Source organism: Silurus aristotelis (assembly GCF_946808225.1).
Source record: "Silurus aristotelis genome assembly, chromosome: 10".
Lineage (NCBI taxonomy): Eukaryota > Metazoa > Chordata > Actinopteri > Siluriformes > Siluridae > Silurus > Silurus aristotelis.
This window is the reverse complement of record NC_139583.1, coordinates 13,797,105-13,819,287: the sequence shown is the minus strand read 5'-3', so window position 1 is coordinate 13,819,287 and position 22,183 is coordinate 13,797,105. Positions and strand designations below refer to the sequence as shown.

General features: G+C 38.7%; 1 long non-coding RNA gene across 1 annotated transcript; it reads right to left on the bottom strand.

The window, feature by feature from the left end:
- Positions 1–1,322: 1,322 nt before the first annotated feature.
- Positions 1,323–2,195, bottom strand: LOC310732699. The gene is made up of 2 exons (XR_014535535.1): positions 1,634–2,195; positions 1,323–1,473 (listed from the first exon to the last, which is right to left on the bottom strand). It is a non-coding gene; the product is annotated as an uncharacterized lncRNA (long non-coding RNA).
- Positions 2,196–22,183: the final 19,988 nt, after the last annotated feature.

Sequence of the window (22,183 nt, the reverse complement as noted above, 5' to 3'; positions counted from 1 at the left end):
AAGAGAAGAGAAGAGAAGAGAAGAGAAGAGAAGAGCTACAGTGGAATATTGGCTCTCATAATTACTGAGGAAATGTTAGTGTCCGTTTTGTTCCTGCATGATGTCATGTGCTGGTAATGGATGTGTTCTCTTTTCTAGGCAGCCTCTTCTACTCCGTTCCCTTTACATTCCACACTCTCAATGTGCCATGTCTGAGACCTTGCCCACCCCCCCATCCCCCAAAATCCAAAAAAGAAAAAAAATGGGAGCAAGAAAGAAGCAAAGAGCTAGACCAAATGAAAGATATAAACGCCAGAGCACTGACAGAGGAAGAGAGGAGCGGAAAAGAAAAGAAATTCCTTCTTGTTCAAAGTTTAGTTGATTCAAAGTTTAGTTTTGCTTTATGGGGAATGAATCGGGGCCAGGATTCCTCGTGAATGTTTTTGGTGCGGTTTCAACCAAAGCTTTTTTTTTACTCTCAGTACTTCTAGTCATAGTTGATGGGAGATTTAGGACTTTAGGAGCTTTCTTGTAATACGTTTCATGATCGTCTCTGTATTGGTGTATGGTTGAGAGTTTAGTCGCAGCACCTGGTCCTAGATGAAGGTTTCAGAGCATAACTAAATGCAGGGCACTTTGAAGGACCCTTGCATGCTTTTTATTCCCCCTTCAATGGCTTTAAACTTTGCACACATGTTTCTGATATAGGTTCATAGCACTCTTCAGTCTCTCATTCAGAAAGAGCGGGAAAGATGGAGAGAGAGAGAGAGAGAGAGAGAGAGAGAGAGAGAGAGAGAGAGAGAGAGAGAAAACCAAAGAAAAAAGTTTCCATTGGAACTCGAAGCAGTTTATTTTCCCTTTGCTGCGTCGTTCTCTTGGGTATGCTTTAAAGACCGCTTAATAACACTCCGCTACTTTGTCTACACCCCAACACAAAAAAATGGACAATTCAATTCTCTTCCAAACCAATCCACAGTTGACTCCACTTTCACAATTATAATACATTATTTTTGGCACCATGTAAAAGAACGGGGCGAGGTTTGTTGTCACATTTGCATAAACATAATGCCTGCTATCAACATTCTGGGCTTTAGCTTTAAAGCCAATAAAGTAGAGCTGAAACAGCGCCACTGTGGCGCCATGATTAGCTCTGAGGACGGTAGACATACATATTGTATGCTGTTTGTGGGGTTGTTACTTGAAAGCCTTTGTGCAGCAGCATAAAAGAAGTGATGCGCAAGCATTAGGAATTACAGAGGCTGTAAATTTGCATTTGGGTTTTTTATGAGTTACTAGTAAATCCCAATGAATCAATAAATTTGTTCGAAAAAAACCAGACAACATTCTGTTGTAATCTATTTAATGGATTTTGGTATAGAATATTTTATATATCATTTGTATAATATAATCATAGTTCATTTCATCCATCTATAGTAACATCCTGGTCTGGATCATGGTGGATGATTTTTGAAAGATGAGAGCAAATTATAGAACCTGGAGGAAAACCAGAGAACAAAGAAGGCACTAAGAAACTTTCTTTGGATCCGACCAAGAACTCCTGAGCAGTAAATATGCAACTCTAAAACTCTTTCAAAATCAGTTTGGATATTTTAACCTTTTAAAATGATAAATAATAAATCTTTGTGTGCCGTACCTCAGTGAGATCAACACATGAACTTGTCTTTAACTGCTCCACGATTTTCACAATACCTGTAAACACAGTGTTGATACTCTCTACTGGACTACTAGCACCACACCCCAAGCTGCCTGTGTCAGAACTTTAAACACAATGCTATCGTAAATGGTTAATTTCTATTAATCTTCATAGTTCACTATTAGTCTGTTGTGAACAGATAGGCAAGTGTAAGCACCTGTTGTGATGCATGTCAGGATTCAAACATGAGCCAGTGACTAATGAAAAGGCTGTGAAGAATAGGTGGTGGTGGTGGTGGTGGTGGTGGTGTGTGTGTGTGTGTGTGTGTGTGTGTGTGTGTGTGTGTGTGTGTGTGTGTGTGTGGGGTGGGTCAGGTGGGGTGTGAAATCAGAACCAGGCCTCTGTCAGCCTTTTGGATAACCTCTGCTGGAACATTTCACCAGCAAAATGTTACTCTTACTCTCTAGAGCCATAAGTAGATTGGCCCTTCATCAAAGTTGAACAGACTGCCCAGTTCATCACTGGAACCCACTTTCAGTCAGACACACATCTGTGTGGAAACTCATGCATGTTTGCACACATACTGACAGCCAGGCTTTAGCTGATCTAAACAGTATGTGCTTATCTGTCTTAACAAGACATCAGGATGTGTATGTGTGTGTGAGTGTAGGTGTATGTGCGTAAATAGGCTGGCTGGACTGATGTGTCAGCTTATTTGTATGTACAAACGTTTTTAATTTTTTAATTTTTTTACAGTAAAGTGTTATACATGTGTATGCGAATTCCCCTTTGAGGCATGCAAGATCTCTTCCTTCTGTTTGTGTACTATGTATAATGTAAGTAGAAGTGTGTGTATTCCGTTTATATAAACGTATGTATTTATATTAATTTATATTTATATGTTCATATTGGAACTGATATATATTTCTGTGTGTATATGTGTGTCTGTACTATGGCCTACGGGCTGCTTTAGCTGACCTCTTTGAAAGCGAGCCTCATGACAGAAGGTCTGGCATTGTCTGTGTGCCCAGGCTGCTGTGGAGCCAGCCCGTCTGCCGGCCGCCAGCTTTGCTTGCTTATAACTGCTGAGAACATCCGATCCCCTTGGGGAGGCCAAGGAGGGAGTAAGCCGGGGGGGTGGGGGGCAAGAGTTCGAGGGGGGCTTTGAGAGTGAGGGAAAGAATCGAATAGGAATGGACAGAGGGAGAGAAAGAAGTGAGATAGTTGTGGTGGATTTGGTTGTAGTGGAGGTGGTGTGGGAGAGGGGGTTGCACTCTGCATTCTTGTCTTAGCCTTTATCTCCTCTGTTTGGAAAACCTCCTTCAGCAGCAGTCTGTTTATTTGTCAATGTGTTTCAGGGCCAGGAAAAAATACTGCAGGAAGAAGAGGTTTGAAAAGGGTTGAAAGCTACAAAGGAAGTACACGTTTTTTAAGAAGAAAAGGATTCATCAAAAATATCCTTCAAAATTGTACCTATTGTCATTAGCCTGCGAGTTGAACAGTTCAACCTATAAAAAAACAAAACAGGTAATTCAACTAAAAACCAATCAGGTTGCTTTGCCTCAGGCTGAAGCCACTTACAGTCGCCAGACTCCTCTCATTTGCTTAAGTGCACTGCCCGGAGGCAGTCCTGTAGTCTCCACTGGAAATGGGAGACTCACAGTTCATCGTTTCGTCAGTATATAGCTTGTCATCAGATAGAGGGCCCTCTCTCCTAACACGCTTCACCTACACAGTTACACACGTTTTTCTGTTACAATACCAGACTAGAATAACCCTGCGATCTTGGAGAGCTTTAGATGTGTCTGAGACACTTCAGGACAGTAAAGAGGTTAAATCTAGGAGGCCGTTGCAATTTTTTTTACACTCTGGGGGAATTTTTAACCTTTTCTTAATCTTGGAAACTTGAACTATCCTACAAACATTTGAAGAGCCCTTTTTAAGTGAATGCAGGCTCAGCAGGCCTAAAAAACACAACTCCTAAACTGAAGACATTTAAAAATGTGTGCTTTAGGAAAAAAAGGGGCTACAAATACTATTATAATAACTAACATGAAAAACATATAGATAATACCATGTGTGTGCGTGTGTATAAATTACATAACCATCAAAGGAAGCGGCCACGTTTTTCTTATAATTATATATTATTATAATAGCAAATGCTGTCTCTAGGAAAATGCTCTAAGGTAGCTATTTGAGGAAGTAGTGCTAATGAATGGAAGCCACATCTCATATAGAAACATACACAGTATGTGCACATTACCTAATACATTATTTCAAGTGTCCATATATGGGGACAGAGAGTTTTTAGTGATTCAGAAAGATGAGTACATTGAGTGCATGGAAAACCCTGTAGCCAAGAGGACATGAATATCAATCTGAAAGAAAATGGAACTAAAGCAAAGCATGGGGTAAAAAAAGAGCAATAAGAGACAGAAGGAAATGAGGAAAAATAAGTGGTGAAGATTGGAAAGGTGAAAGCTCGAAAAGGGTTTGGGTATTTGTGAGAAACAACACGACCTGACATGAACTCTGTCACAAACTTGCCTTGGGGACAACAGCTTATTTCAGACACTGTTTGTTTTTATATAAAGCTGTGTGACTGTTCTTTTTATTTAAACAAACAAAAAAGACATAAAGTCAAGAATAGAATTCAGAATTAATTCACCGAGAAGCTTTTACACTAAGCCACAGAGAAAAGACAAATAAGTAATTGTGAAACACAAGCCTCATGCATAACATTTTGGTCATGGAAAAATCTTTCTTGCCACAGAAATTCAGGTTTTTTTTTTGTGTGTTTTTTTTGTAATATAATTCTAAACGAAAATTGTGTCTTGCTGTATCCTCTGGCTAAATCTGTGTGAAATTCAATAAGACCAGTATTGTGGTTTTTCTCCCTGCTCTAACATTACTCATCAGTTTATACTGTTCATACACTGTATGGACAAAAGTATTGAGACACCTGATTTTTCCAGCCATATGTGATTGTTCCTTAAAATGTTAGCACAAAGTTCGAGGCACACAATTGTACAGAATGTTTTTTGATGTGGAATATTTTCCTTCACTTAAAATAATAGACCGAAAACTGTTCCAATATGGCAATGTCCTTGTGCACAAAGCAAGCTCCATGAAGATATGGTTTACACGGGTTCAAGTGACAGAATTGAAGTGACCTTCTATAGAGTTCTGACCTCAACTCTACTGAACACCTTTGGGATTAATTGAAATGCCGTCTGCACCCCAGGCTTCCTCACCTCACCTACATCAGTACTTTAATTTTACTAATGCCCTTGTGGAGGTATAAGCACAATTCTCCACAACCACACTCCAGAATATAGTGTAACATCTTTCACTGAGTGGAATTTATTATAAAATCAAATGGGAAAATGTCAAATGGGATGCTCAAAAAGTAAACACAAATTTATGGTCAGGGGTTTACAAACTTTTGTCTATATAGTTTAAGTTTACTAAAAGTAAAGAAGAATAAGAAAAATATGACACTGTTGAAAATCACATCATTGTATCCTCTAAACAGCTGTCTATATTTTCGTTGTTCACCTTTTTTTGCAATTCATTTGCAAAATAACACCTTTAGTGTTTCTGGTTCGATCCATAACACTCTTTACTGTCTTACTTACTGTCTCTTTTTTATAGTTCTCTAGTTTCCTCTGACCTTCAAAAAAAAGATCTTTTTGATACCTGTTTGCTTCTTACAAAAGATAACTCACCCCAGCTGGCCAAAGCTTATGTTTTCTGAAGAAATTAAAAGCAGCATATTATCCAGTTGTTAAAGTTTTTTTTAACCTAATCTCTGTCTGCTTCATCTTTAGTGTATGTGTAATTACAATAATTCTAATGCTTTTCCTTGTACTAAAGAAGACAGGCTTAGATGCATTATTCCATTAAAACTGTACAATAAGCTTTATCTCTATATTTCATTCTTTCTCTGATGAACCATTAAGTGTCATTGTGCATTACTAATGTAGACAGATAAGGGTCTCAATTTGACAGGATCACATACCAAAATTCTATTGCTCTAGTGTTAGAAAAACGTTTGATAAAACGGCCTTAGCTTAGACATCCAAATACATTTATAGTTATTGTGCAATAGGTGTAATTTTGAATTGAAGGGATATAGCAACATTTTTCATTTTTAACCAGTAACAATCCAATACTGATACACCAAATGATCTATCAGCTTCCCTACCTTCGCTTTGCCTACAGTGTTTCCTCTTCACCTGTGCAAATGAGATGCTGAAGATATACACTGGCGCCTCTTCAAAGCTCTCAGCTGTTCGTCTTTTACATCGTTATTGTGATCTGTCTGCTCACCTTTTTATCAGCACTGCTGAAAATGTTTCATTTGCTGCTTTCACAGCGAGAGGCTTCTTGAGTGATGCACACGCATATTTCTACATTCTATCATGACATTTATTATGAAACCTGTCGAAGTGAAAGCCATGTTTCCATTGCCAGGAATAAGGGTGATGAGATATCTGATAAGTGTTTGGGTGCTACTCAACATGTTCCTGATCTTTAAATAAATCATACTTGCAGTAATAAGAGAAATGACTATAAAACTTGGATTTGATTTGGTTAAGAAGATATGAGCATGAATGAAAAAAAAATGGTAGTACAATAATCTCCAGAATTATGAGGGAATTCTGTAATGAGAACGAGAACAGTAGGAGAATTCTGTAATGAGAACAGTTGTTTAGTTGTTGATTGGGCTAATATTGGTTATACACTATCGCTAAAGACGTGCCAAAATTCAAAAACTCATTTAAAGGACGAGAGTGAGGTCGCATTTCACTTCATACTTGTCATTTCAACTGGCTCTTTACCACACACATGCCACATGGCCTGAGGAGATATCCTTAGAAAACAGAAGATGTTTTATTTTATTCACTCTCTCGTTCTTTTTTTTTGTGTTTCTGACAACTTTAAATCAGATCCCAGTTTTACTTAGTTACTAAGCAAACTATAGAAGAATAGAAACCACATCCTGGGGCAAAGCACATCAGTGAGACAGGCTTGGCTTTGTTTTTTCCACTATACAGACTTAAGTCTTTTAATCTAGTCATGATTATGCTTTTTATCTGAAATGTATGGGAGTTAACAACCGGAGAGAACTCTGCTTCCCTACATCAAAATGGACTATAGGAAAGTAGCACTTTGTTCCATCTATTAGAAGTTCAGATTTTGAAAATGACAAAGGGGCAGGATAGTGCCCTTTCTTAGCCTTCTGTTGTCTTGCTCGATGAGGTGAAATTAAGTTATTCAGTTTCAAACCTGTGCCCCAAGCAAATGGAAAGAGAGAGAAAAATCTCTTTTGTGTGCCACAGACCAGTCTCTCTCCATCCTGCGTCTTTTTTTCTTTGGAAAAATGTACATCTTCCGTTCTCTCTGTACAAGGGTTGACAAGTTCTTGTCGTTCCTGGCCAGTTCTAGAAAGATCCAACAAAAGCCCCCTTGTTCCTCCTTTAGCCTTGTCAGGCAGTGCACTTTGATATTAAAAACTCTGGCGTGAGGAAAGGAGAGAAAGAGGGAGGGAGGGAGGGAGGGATAAGGTAAAGGAGGGAGCAAAAAGATGAAAAAGAAGAAAACAAACTCCTACTGTCTCTTAAGCCCCGTGTCTGTAGGTGTAGCCCTATAATGGACTCACAAATATTTGTCTAGTCAAAACAAAATAAAAACGCCTCTTTGATGTTATATAGTGGGTACAGTCAGTTGCAACCCAGGCGTCTCTTGCTTGCGTCCTCACAACAAACAGTGCAGTCTCCAGTCGTTTACTGTTAACAGTGATGGCATTGACACGTACAGTACCTGCTTTGCTAACAGACAGTCTGGACAGCCATCTTACCTCATCACAAGTAGCCAACGCTGAAAATTCCCCCGAGGAAAGTCTACCTCTCTGGCTGAGACACTAGCAAAACCCCCTGAAATAAGCAAACACTGTACTGCTCAAAGTGTGCCAACGATGAGGCTACAACCTGCCAGGACACCAAACTTATTAATGCTGAATATATTTTAGGCCCAATATAGAGATTTTAGGGAGCTATAAACTGTTGATTTATATTATGTTTAATGAGCACCAACTTCACCATTGTTCATATGTAATGTGATACAGTATGTGGTATGCTAACTTCAGATGATTTTTCTAAACTTGTCATTTTAATAATTGTATAGACCAAAGTTGTAGCACAAGATAGAGATTTACCAACAATACCAATGACCTTTTATTAGCAGAGATAGCCATGCTTTTATTAACAACGTTGCTGAACACAAAACATCCATAATTAAATCAAAACCTCAGTTTTAAGTAGTTTTAGTCACAAAAAACTGTTTTCACACACTTTGTGTATTGTATTTAACCTTGAATAGAATGGATTGGAAAAAAAAAATGTCAGGAGCCATTAAGTTACACACACACACATACATACATACATACATACATACATACATACAATCATACATACATACATACATACATACATACATACATACATACATACATACATACATACATACATACATACATACATACATAAAAAGCTGTTGTAGATGCCTGAAGCGGTGAAAACTAATCAAAGAGCACTGCACTGTGTGTTCTTACACTGTTCCATCATAGTCAGCAAGAACCTTTTCAGCCATTTGAGCTACAGTAGATTATCTGTGGGATCAGACAAGCCTAGTTTTCACTTCCAGAGCTCATTGACGACCCTGTTGCTGATTCACCAATTGTACTTTCTTGGACGCTTTTTAGTAAGTACTCACCACTGCTTACAAGGAACACCTCACAAGACCTTCACGTTTGGAAATGCTCTGACCCAGTCATCAGAAGCTGGCCTTTGTCAGAGTTACTTAGATCCTTATGCTTATCAATTTTCACTTTCACTTGCTGCTTAATATATCCCATCGCTCAACAGCTGCCACTGTGGAGAGATAATAAATGTTATTCATGTCACCTGTCAGTTGTTTTATTGTTATAGCTGATCTCTGTATATATTGTTAGTATGTATATATCGTGCCTTATTAAGTACATTCATATGCATAAATAGCACAGAGACATTTTGGAATTAGCGGTGAAAGAAGACAAGTCTCACACCCATTCACAGCAGAAAGGACAAGCTTTGACATGCCGACCTTTGCAGAACAGTGCAGAAGTGAGTGTAATGAGTATGACTTTTTTCTCTCTCGCTCTCTTTCTTTCTTTCTTTTTCTCTCTCTCTCTCTCTCTCTCTCTCTCTCTCTCTCTCTCTCTCTCTCTCTTTCTCTCTCTCTCTCTCTCTCTCTCTCTCTCTCTCTCTCTCTCTCTCTCTCTCTCTCTTTCTCTTTCTCTCTTTCTTTTCTTTCTCTTGTCTCTCTTCTCCTATTCCAAGGCGCCTGCTATTACACTGATTCTTAAATCCCTCTGGGCACTTATTATTGCATTTATATCAAATCTGACTTGCTTAATGTTGTTCATACAAGCAGGAGACGACAGACAATTTGAGGGGAATGCCGACAGTGCTGTGATGCAGCATTTAAAAACAGATGTGCTTTATAAAAGCAAAAAAGGTAAACCTATAAAAAGCATAATAAGAACAGATACCTAGCCACCTTTTTTCCAGCAAAGTAATTTATGAATCGCGATTTCTTCACTCATTAATCATTAAATGCTGTGCACTTGTGTGAGTTTTTGGGTCTGGTGTGTTGGTACGTGCCACGCCTGTTTAGCGTTAGCATTTATCTCTCTCCTATTGCTCCAGGCTAATTCCTAATAGGGATCCACGGCCTTGTTAATGACTGTTTGAACATTGTGAGTATCAGCACTGCCAGACTCCTGCCACTCAAACCTGCAACCACAGGCCAAGGCAAAGGTGTGGCCATAAATCACCTCCCAGTGAGACCTGTAGCAATATTACCATAAGGACAAAAAGAGAAAAGGCATAATAAAGACTTTTGCATGTTTGTTCATTTTCCTTAGGGTTCTCAGCTTTGTTTCCACTTCCCAAAAATATGCTATACAAATTGCTTCAAGGTGTGAAAGAGTGTGTACCTGGGGCCCAATAATTAGACAGAATTCCATTCAGGGTGTATTTCTGTCTCACGCCCACTTGGAATGTGCTTGGATCCACTGTGACCATGACTTAGATAAACTGTTTACTGAAGTCGAATCAATGTATGAATAAACACACGAGTGAGCAACCAGGGCAGATTTAAAAACCCAAATATACAATCCAACTTAAGCAGGAAGTAAATTTTTAATGAAATATAATTACATCATTCATAACTATGTAAAACAGAAGCTTTGTTATTCTGGATTTTTTTTTTTCATACCAAAAGATATGAGTATAATTGATGTACAATAAACTTTTAACTACAAAGTCACAAAGGGAGTCAGGTTTGGATACAGATGCAGGCATATTGAACAAAGACAGACAAATCTAAAAGAGTATTCAATGATTTGAGCAAAACCAGACACAGCTCAGGCAACCAGCAGGTTCCATAGGGACAAAGAGATCATCAAAGTATCAAACAAACAAATGATCAAAACTGGAAAAGCAATTGAGAATACAAAGCCATAGACTGTGTAAAGAATGAGATTTGTTTGTTTGTGTGTGTGTGTGTGTGTGTGTGTGTGTGTGTGTGTGTGTGTGTGTATGATGGCAAATATTATTGGTCATATGTTGGTAATATAAAGTTGTTTGCGTACTGTTGCATTTGAGTCCTTTTTAATGTTTTATAGATGATTGCTAGATAGCTACTTGTGCTTATGCTAGATAATTATCTTAGGGTACCATAACAACATGTTATACTGTTACTATACTATGATCTACTTTACAGTTGTTTTTTTTTGTTGCACTACAAGCAATTCCATGAAATGTGCCTGATAAATTCATTACGCCACGCTGATGTGATGTAAAATATATTCTATGAATAACTCATTTTTACTACCTTAAGGCCAACATCAAACCAAGACCTGATCATAATCTCCAGATGCTGCATACGTCTAGGTCTCATCAAGACTCCGGCTTCCCGCCAGGCCAAAATGCTTGTCATTTCTCCTCAGGCTCTCTCCTGGGTATATCCCACCCAGTCCCTCATCCCCTCTCCCCCTTTTCTCCTCAAGTTCTTACACCCAGGTGTTGACAGAAGCCAGCATTCACAGTCAGTCAGTTTAGACCTTAACAGGGCTGAGCTGAAAGACATGACCAGATTAGAGCTCTCAAACAGCCTCTTGTAGGATGGCACAAGACAAGTGAGACCCTCAGGTTCTCGGGCACTCACCACAGTTCCTAATGCTGCTGAACAAAAGTGGAGAGGAATGCAAACTGGGGTTTGAGTTACAGAGCACTTTTTCTGTTCAGAATAGAGGCCCCTCTGACAATCTGAAAAAAGCAAGAATCAGAATGAAAAAAAAAAAAATCGGCCCTGGATGTTACTGTCATAGAAGTTTATTATCAGGTGTGGAATAAAATGTAAAGTCCATCAATGAACAAGGATAAAGAAAAAATACATCATGAACCAGTTTCACTCAGTTTCGCAAACACACATTAACCTGCTATATTCTGTTCTTGTGGAAAAAACTTTTCAAGGAAAGAGCAATGCTGAAGTTTATTTCTGTACCAAAGATTGAATATTGACATTGTATTTATTATGTATTGTATTTAAGGTATCCAGCCCCCAATGTCCAATGATGAAAAAATTATGTTAATAAATGAAGATAACGAAAATGGCAGTGAGGTTAAAAAGGGGTTTCTACAATTCTCATAAAAGTTCCAAAGGATCCTTAGCATTATTTAAACTTTGGGTATTGAAATTAAATCTATTAGACTATTAAAAGTAAGAATTAGTTTGTCAATTGACTGATCAATTTGTTACTCTGATTAAAATATTAACCTTTTGAACAAAAGTGATAAGATAACATTTTCTGATAGGGCAGGATAAATGGATAAATGTGGCCATAAATGTGCAATGCATCAATAAAACCAGATAATGATGGAATAATAATAAAAAAAACTGCTCATATGTAATAAAAGCATACAGGCCTTACAGGTGCATTACACATCCCCTGTCTCACAATCTTTTATGATATCCCAATACATGCTATGAGGCCAATAATAGAGAGTAATGTCCAGCATTTCCATGCCACACAGTGCAACTACCTGATAATGAAATTCACTGTCAAATTACTCAATTGGAACAATTTGTTTTGATTAGTTGTTGTCGCTTTAATTAAACCAAGCTTTAAAGTCCTTGAATGTTAGTGTATCAGACTATAATACATTTCATTACATTTACATTTAACTAATTTAGCAGGTGCCTTTACCCAGAGCAATGTACGAAAGTGCTTTAAAATCTCTGTCGATAAATACATCAACACTGTTTCACTCGGTTTCAGACCTATGATACCATCAGTTGGGATGGTTTTATACCACATTTAAATAAATACATGAATACATAAAACAAAGGCAATTAATTAATTGGTAAAAGTATCTATGTTGTCTATATGATTGAAAAACAGCCTGCCGTTTAAAAGCAGCATCTGGCAACACTGTCTGAACTAATTTACACCTGATATGGGAGAAGAAATCAAGGCACAAGTTTCATACAACAAAAATAATATTTATAACACCTTTCTAATGTTCTCTCTCTCTCTCTCTCTCTCTCTCTCTCTCTCTCTCTCTCTCTCTCTCTCTCTCTCTCTCTCTCTCTCTCTCTCTCTCTCTCTCTCTCTGTCCAGTCTAGTAGGCACCAGCAGCTCTTAAAGCTTGTTCCGTGGTTTCCCTTACTGGATTCCAAAGAGTCTTAGGACAAAATCTTTTCCACAAATTAGACATACTACATTCTTTCTTCTTTTTTTTTTACATTCTTTATACCTTGTATACACTCTTAATGTACCTTTCCTTTTCATTAGGGTGGTACCATTCTGAGTAAATGGTTTGTAGTAGCATTTAATAATTTTAAGGTACAGTACATGATGTACATGATTACCTTTGTTTCGTGGTTAATAAAGCAAATGAGATTCATGTCTGCTTTGTGCATAATGTTCTGCAAATGACTGGTTTCGAGATTAATTATTACCTGCAAACAGTGCCGCATTAAATTAAATTCACCTCACTGCTTTTGAGTGTGTACATTCATGTACTCTCATCAAGAATGTGCTGATGCAAAAAAGTTGCATTGCTCTAAAAACATCTGCTGTAAGAACGGTTTGCTTATTCAAGCGCCACTAACACTGCTAAGTTTAGCGTTAATGTGCTCACGATTAAAACATTAATGCGAAGTTGTAACAAAGTTTATAATTGTTACAGAGCATCCAGAACAACTTAAACATTGTGTTAAATATCTAGCTGAGGCTATGCAGATGAGGAGAAACTTTTTTAATAAATGAAAGTTTCTGAATCTGGAGTTTTGTGTCTCAGGGTTTATTTTCCTCTACATGAACTTAGGCATTATATCAGACTGATTCATTTCTTTTTTTAGTTAGTTAATTAAATTCTAAGGAGGAGAAGTCCAGGTTTTCATTTCACAAATATGTACTGCATACAACTGTCTGTGACAAATAAAATCTTGGAAATCCTGACTAAGTATTGTGTGCAGATATACGTGCAGGCTTTATGCACAGCTACACATGTACGATGCACATACGCTTTCAATCCCACATTCAGGCATGTCAGTGAAGTCAGAGGATGGTGGTGTTGCGCCCCTGGAATGTGTAACCTGACCTCTGAGCCAAAGCAGAATTTCTTCACTGAACTTTTCTTCAAGAAAAAAATCCAAAATCCCTGAACACACACTCACATAAACACATACATACACACCGAACACTGACTCTCCATAAATAATAGGAAAATTACAATATGCACAATGAAATGACTATTTAATGTGGTGTTTTCTTCATGTCTACTTCAGCAGGGGGATACAGCGTGAGATAAAGACATCATAAACGGGAGCTGGCAAAGTCGCACGCTGTAATTCCCTGCATGATGTGCTTCACCTTTTGGCATAGACATACTGAGCTCTGTCTTAGATTAGTGAGGAAGAAAGACAAAAAATGTAAGACAGAAGAGAGAGAGAGAGAGAGAGAGAGAGAGAGAGAGAGAGAGAGAGAGAGAGAGAAGTTTGACACATCTACGAATTTTCCCCTTCTCTTCTCTGCTTTCTGAGATGGTATAGGCTCAGTGAGCACAGAGAATCTGTTCAAGTCCATAGCAAATGAATTGTACCACACATAAACATGCCATGGTCCACTCCATCTCTATTACTGCTGTGTCTGTGACACATAGAACAATTGGTTGCATGTTTTAGGAGTGGAGCAAATTTGCATTAACAATAGTGTTTACAAAAGAATTTGACCTTGCCGCAATAAACATTTCGAAATTCTCTTGAATGAAAAGTCCTGATGTTCCAAAAAAACCAAAAAAAACACCAAAGCACGGCCTGGTAATTTGGACATCAAGTCTCTCAGGAGGAGGAAACCCAACACGGACTGATCTTTGAGCCCAAGCCCACAGAACCACCAGCACAGCGGGCCAAACCTCAGCCTGGAAGCTTGGAAGGCACGTCAGTGTGACTGCATTTCCTGAGTCCACCCCAATTTAAAGTTACAATATGGAACATATTAGGAAGGAGAAAGGCTCTACAATTTTTTCTTAACAGCCCCCTTTGGAAAAAAAGGGTCCTTCCTGTCGAAGGGACAGACTGGTGGGAAGAAAAAAAAACGACATGCCTCAAAACTAAAAGGGTTCATATTTAAAACAATAAAAGACATTCATATTTTAAAATAAATATGTAATGCGCAACTATTATTAATTTTTTTTTGTTATGAGCCCTGTGAATTTATGTGTGTCACTTCCGGTAGAACCAAAACACCAAAGGATGAAAGAAGTTAACTCAGTTTCTTCTGCTGTGGTGGATTCAAACCAAAGGTCTCAAGGATGGAGACAATCATTGTGATTTAGTTTAGATAAATGTGTTTGTTGTTCCCATTTTGCATCCTGTGGTTTAGGGTTCAGGTTAGGGGTTAGGATTAGGTTTATGGGAGGAGTTAGATTAGATCCAGCTCCAACTGCAGGGAGTTCTATCTCAATCTGTTTTTCAATTGTATTTTTTGTTGCTTTGTCCACTTTTTTGTAGTACCGTATTTTTCAGACTATAAGCCAAAAAAATTTTCCTACGCTTTAAACCCCGCGGCTTAAACAACAAAGCGGCTAATTTATGAATTTTCCTGGGTTTTTCCTGGTTTCACAAACTTCAAGCCAAAAAACTGAGCGACATAACATTAGACCAATAAAATTTCCGAACGGAAACGAAAAAACGCACCTCACCTGTGCTCTGAGCTGCACAGCATCGGGAGAAATTTTATTTTTTTTAAACGCATGACGATGCCAAAAGATAAACTCCAGAGAGAAATAGTTGTGAAAGGAAGGAGGAAGACAGTGAACAATGACTTTCTTGGTAGGCTACTGTTTAGATACAAGCCGTTGTAACGCGTTGAGTCTGGGTGAAGGGAGAGCTCGCTAACTCCAGTTGCAACAGAAATCATATGAGCACAGACAGGTTTCCAAAACTCGTGCTTTTTTATTTTTCTTGGCAACAGCGTTACGGGTTAGTCAAAGAAACTTAGAAATGAGCATCAGAAAATAATAAGAACATAATCCTAGTCTTAAACACACGCAGTAATAGCGGAAAAATGCGACGGCAGGCTATTCCCAAAATACCGCTATGCTCCTAAAGGAAGCGCAACATATTTCACCTGTTACACCGTGTGTAACGTGTCTTTCGTTAAAGCCTGTGTAAAGTACATTAGTGTATCGGCTTATTTATGTTAAAAATACAAATATTTGTAAAATTCAGTGGATGCGGCTTATATATGGGTGTGCGCTTTATAGTCCGGAAATTACGGTATATTATCATTGTTATAAATGGTTCGCCTTAAAGCTCTGATATCAAAGGCAATGCAAACTTTGGAAAATAAATAGCATTTTGCACTTTATTATATATCCAATATTCAAAAGTATAATTTATCATCAAGGTTTTTATTATAATGATACACCATTTGTTGTAAATAGCAGAAATAAGCCTATCCTAGATACTCTATGTTGCACTGCATTTTCCCAAAACAATGTTTTGCAATAAAAGAATCTTCATTACTTTATATAATAAATATAGGGGGATAAATATTTCACTGTAAAACTGCTACTGTTCTGCAATGCCAAAAAAGCTGACTTTTCTTCCCCAAGAAAAACAGTAGTACTATGCAGGTAATTCTAACTCTGATGCTATGTGAATTGGAGTCTTGTCCCTTGGTAGGGTTAATTGAAGGCTGAATGGCTTTCTAATTCTGCTGGGGGGGGAAATAGAAGCTTGGCCAGGTTTCTTCAAGCGTTGTCTTCGCTGCATGCTGCTGAATGAAAAGTTACACATGGAGAAATGGAAGGATGAATGTACCTTCTGAGCATTTGCATGGCACTACGAAGTATTCAATGCCCAAACGTATAAATCTATTGCAAATTGTGGTGAATCATTAATTGTGAATGAAAATGCAAGACTGAACTCATGACTGATATAGGTATTTTTAACCATGGAAGAGAAGTCTACCTAAAACCACAAAATAAAAACAAGGTCTATTGTGTGTCAGGGTTCATAAGCCTATCACTTATTGAAGCTAAAGCAAAGCGGAGGGAAGGCAAAAGAATCTGTTGATTAATTCTGTCAGAATCTTGCCTTTAGCTCTGTGTGTGTGTGTGTGTGTGTGTGTGTGTGTGTGTGTGTGTGTGTGTGTGTGTGTGTGTGTGTGTGTGTGTGTGTGTGTGTGTGAGTGTATGTGAAGAGGGAGTGCTGTGGCATTCTTTGAACTTTTGTGGAAACTCTCTCAAATAAATCCTGCGTGTACGTCAGCGAGTCCGCTCTTTACCCTGTAATTACTGCTGGGGGCGGGGGGCAGGGGTTGAGGGCCTGAAACTGCCTCTGAAAGCACCTTAGGCTAGGCAGCAGCCTCTTCACTGTCATGAGGCCATGGGCTTTTACAGCAGCAGCAACTACAGGCAGTAAACTTCAGTAGGGACAGAGCTAATCCAGCACACTAACATTGGCCTGTTTACACTGAAAGCTAGTGTGCCTCTTGTGTCAGCTGTATTTAACACACTTTCATAAGGTCCCTTCACATTGGGAGTGGCAGAATACATACAGTGCTAAATGCTTAGTGTGGAAATGCTTTACAGTATGGAAATATCTGTTATGCTTGGAATAATTTTTTTTTTTTTTTTAAAGTGACGTAATGATGTAAAAATCTTTCTAGTTTACAAGTGGGATAAACCAACAATATGTACATGCTAGTTATCAGCAGCTAATAGAGCATATATACAGACTAGCTTACTGGGATATGTACAGGTTGCTAACTACAAGCAAAAGCGCAGTGGAACAGATATAATCGGTTAATGTGTAAACGCCAGACTATGGACTTAGTCGGCGCAGCATGACTTTTGTAATGTTTTTAATTTGTAGTGTGTCAGCATAATTAGAAGAGTGACACAGAAGAAAAACATACTCTCAAGACTGCTATGTTACTAAAATGGCCCAATGACCTAGCCAAAATTGTCACGTTTAAACTAACACTGACAACCTAACCTGCGTCTAGTGTAAAATGTTTATGCGCTATAGGCTATAGCAAGATGATTTAACTTCGCACATACACTGGACAAAAGTATGTGGACATCTGATTACAAGATTTGTATGTGCTTTTTGTACATCCCTTCCATTTTTAGTCCCCATTTCCTATATTTGTTATAATAACCTCTATTCATCTGTAAAGATTTTCCATTAGATTTTGAAGAGTGCTTGTGGAGAGTTGTGCTCATTCAGCCACGAAGGTGTTAGTAAAGTCAGGTACTAAAATTTCAGTGACAAACATGGGAAACGATGAGTTGGTATTCAGACTTTGATGCAACTGGCCGATGAGCTGGAGGAGAATAGAAGCATAACAATTTTCAGGATAAATTCTTGTGTTTGGCATAAGATTAGCTTTAGTCAGTTAGTAAACTGTTTCAGCTGGCTACTGTCATAGTTTATTTTAATCCAGGGCAGTTCAGTGTTTATGCTTGCAATAAACACATTCTACAAACTGTAATTTCCATTGTTTTCTTTCTCTGCATTGTTGTTGTTTTAGCAGAAATAATGTTACCATGTGAAAACTACTACTGACAGTAAAAACCTTAAAGTGAAAAAAGGGTCCATTGCGAAATTGTGTTAAAAATCCCTAGTAGTTTCCAAGTACGTTGCCCCTAAATGTTTATGTATTAATGATAGGTTGTGTGAAGGACATCTTGAGGTAAGAGTTGAATTGTGTTAGGTGGTAGAAAAACTTTTTAGATATTTTTTTCATGGCCACTATAGAATTAGAGTTATATGGGAAGTGTGGCTTTTTGTATGTGGTCATAGATCAAGGCAATGGTAAAAGATTATAGTAGCAAATCTGATTATTATTGTACTATTTTGTAAAGACAAAATAAAAAATTACAGTTCAGTAGTTCTAGAAGTCCTTTAAATTGTTTATTTCGCATCAATCGTCTATTTTCAGTCAAAGCAGCTTCTGCCAAATATTTGCTCTGGTCTCTCTTGTACTTTGTGCTCTGTAAAATGTGATGTGACCAGTAACATGGAGCCATTCAATATGAGGAGGAATCATTACTGTTTTATGCTTCATGTAACTTGCCAATTGAGAAAACTCTCACGCATCACTTTGAGAAATGGTTTTGCAGGATGCATCAACGATAGGGTCTGTATTTAAAGTAATTTCTTTAGCAACTACATTTTCACATCATGCGTTCAGAACAAAAATCTTTTTGTCATCAAATACATGATATATTAAACTTCAGAGAAACCAGATCAAACAACGGGCCCCACCGTTACATTGGTTGTGATATCCCTCACTATTTCTCTCATGCTCTCTCTGTGGATCCCTTTATTCTCCTGAAAAAACACTCACATTATGGAGGAGCATGTGAGTGCATGTTTTAGTAACTGTGCATCAGCCTGCATTGGAGCGAGTGTCAGGTCGTTGCCTATAATTAGGTTGCTCTAAGCCCAGGTGAGAACATTTCGGAAGTCAGCCTCATGAGAGAGTGGGAGCAGGAAGTCTACCAGCCACTCAGAGTAATCTCTCTCATTCTCCAAGTGTCAAATGTACTATTACTCTGCTATCTGTGTGCTGAAGCCAGATGTGCAGGGGTTGGACTAGGGCTACAGCTTTTGTGTGGGACAATCCTGAGGATGTACATCCTCACTGCTGTAATTATGTTTGCAACTCAGCCATAAAAATTTACAGGCCCAAAATCCCTTTTCTCCTCTAAAGAAGTCAGGAGTCCAAAGCTGTGCTTTATATAATTGTGTATATTGGTGCAAATTGTGTATGTTGCTGCATAGAGAAACGGGAGAGTTAGGACAAAAGTCCTCTATCAGCAGTCCAAGCCAAATACAGGAGCCTTGCTGTTGTGAAAACTTTTCATTGATGTACTTAAGCCTGACCAAGCTGTTGCAGCAATGTTCTAGAAATGTATGACTGTATTATTAAAGATAGAATCAGTGTCATTTACAATGTGTTCTAGGTAGCATAACATTGGAAATTATTCAGTTTGCTGTATTGATGGTAAATAAAAGCTTGTAAAAGTCGTGGTTTCCGTGAGCTAGCATCATGTCAGAGTCTGTGTTAAACTATTGTTGAAATCTATGTTAAACTACAACTCCCAGATTACAATATGGCCTACGAGCATGTTCACAGCCATTGCAAACTTCACGTTCAGTCGCATGATTTAAGTTGCTTTATTAATAATGGTCTGCATACCTGACAGCTAAGAACAGGGTTTGTCCTTTATAATAGTCATTGTGATGGAATGACACATTATGTGACCAGCAGTGTGACAGGAAGTAAGCTATTAATGTGCAGTATACAAGCAGCATTATGACATGGGTGGAGATGTTGTTAAGGTGAATACAACCTGGAGTTTAACTGACATTCAGTTGGAGGTGATTATGGTTGGCAACAAAGTGGGAAAGGCACAGTTCAGTTATTGTTTTCACATATTCAATGGGATTGTATGATGAGCAAGCAGGTGAAAATTGCCACCGCTTCCTTCCCACCATGGTGTTGCATATAACATTGAATGTAATTTTGACCATAAATCTGTTAATAGTGTCATTTTAATCATTTTAGAACAACTTTTACTTATTCTGATATTCAAATTTTGAACAACCAGTGAGAATAGTGACTCTATAGCTACAAAAGCTTAGGGACATAATGGAGCATGTTTAGGTGTAGTAAGTGGAGGGAGGTGTTTGAGAATAATGACTAACATGGTAGACCTGTGCTCTGTTTTTCTACAAATATGTTTAAAAAGCTCGTATTCTCTCTTTCTCTTAATCTGTTCTGTTATTTTAATGGCATATTGGCAATATCTTGATTTTGAATATTCAAGAGATAGAATAAACACTTTCAAAAATGTTTACAATGATCTAATTCTGTTCACTGCTAATGTCATTTTGTCACCTGATAACATTATGTGGCTTGGCATGTTTAATACTATTGTTTAAATGCCTGTGTGGTGCATACTGTATTTTGTGTATGTACAAGAACAGTAGGTAGGAGCAGGACCTAAGCCCTGGCATATCAAGTTTATGACATATAGCCAGGCTTTGGCAGGTCCGAATCAATAATCATAAGGTTTCCAAAAAGTGCTTTAAAAAGTTGCAAGTTGCACCCATGGGCAAGGATGCACACTGAAGAAACAGAGCTTAGCATGAAGTCAAAACACATTCATGAAAGGCTTTTATTGTGTGTTAAATCATGGCAAAATAAAGTTGCATCAAAAAAATAAAACCTTTCTATTCTTTGTGAGTCAGCAGCACTCGGGATCTGATATCAAAATAAGCAAACTGACTTGTTTTGGGACCTGGCCCTGTTTAGCTCAGAGAGCGAATGTGAGCTCTACTAGGGCCCTTAATCAATACCATCCCTGATGTAGCGACGCATTCACAAAGCTGCTTACATGGCTTTTCCGTTCTCATCCCTCCCTCGCACACTCCCTCCCTTATTTCCTTGCTAAAAGCTGCAGCTCTGCCACAACTATGAGGATCAGGGTGCCTTCCCAGGCCCCCTCGTTCTCTCTTTCTCACTCCCCTGCCCCAGATTTTGCTATGCCCACTCTAATTAGGCCTCCTTCTCGTAATCTACAGTACCTTGTGTAATGTGTGTATCACACTCTCAGTTTGTCTGGCAGAGTGACCTGCCAGCTCCTTCCCCTAGTGCTTGTCCAGGCCCCCTTCCCATAAGACAAACACAAAAGCACAGGATAATGGCCCCCACTTGTAGGCAGAAGAGCCACTCCTCTGGCTTGGGATGTTTGAACTCGGCACGGGGTTGGCGGCAGACATTGCGCCAAGGGAGGAACGGCAGGCTTTGGAGCCTATGGCTTTGCGTGAGACGACAGAGGCAGTGCCCTCTTCACCACACTCCCTACACCTTTGAGGATGGACCGAATTAATAGACCCCAAGGCGCGCACCATGTTTTCTCAACATGTTTCAATTAAGCGGCCCAGTCACACTCTCTGCACGACATGGCCTTCCTTTTCCCCCACTGATTTCAGTACTTACAGTAAATCTCTTTGAAGTTGTCAAGAGCAGTGCAAGGTCCAGCCAGGACTCACCAGAGGTGCTGGCACTGTTATTGTTGAATTCAGAAGGCAGCTGAGGGAAAGCAACATTTGGTGCTGGAATCGAATTGTTGCTTTATACGAGCTGGACACTGGAAAGAGAATTCATGGCCAGTCCCCTTCTTATAAACCACAGCCTCCCTCATTCTCCTTCGAAATTTTTGAAAAACAGAACCCAAAATGAAAAAGAAAGCCAGCTCTGCCACTTAGGTCTTGCTGGACTTTTTCAGCACGCGCACTTTCGAGCCATCTACCAGCGCACACAAGCGTGAAGCCACTCTTCTGGTCACTTACTGCAAGAAGGGCATCCGATGGATAAACCACCCGCTGCAGATATTCAGTGCTCGGCAGGCATACATGCTGCATTTAGCTTGAGCCGCACCACAGATGCAGAAAACGGGCCAGGCCTTTTCTCTCTCCGCTTAACCCCTTCCTGCTCCTCAGAAGCAACCAGTTAGGCTGTCAAGGACCTGAAGGAACTCATGGCTGGAGCTTTCTATTAACTTTTTTTTTATGTGAAACAAAATTAAGACTGAAAGTTTGTGCATGTTCACAGTATTATTGAAAACAGTCTATACCAAAATATTTTGTAAAAACTAATTCTCAATCTTGATCAATAATTCGCCACTTGTTTTACACAATTTATATTTGCCCTACAAATCATAGTACCTTCTGAGGGTTTTGTCCGTTTTAATTATTTACCCTAAAAACGCTATTAATAAGGTAAAAATCTTTGGCTGTGGCACTAAAAGTGATGGAAGTGTCAAAGCATAAGCGTAAAGATGCTAAATGTCTACCAACAGCTATACAGTTAGAGATTAAAAAAAAAGTGATGGTTTATCTGAAATCACTTTC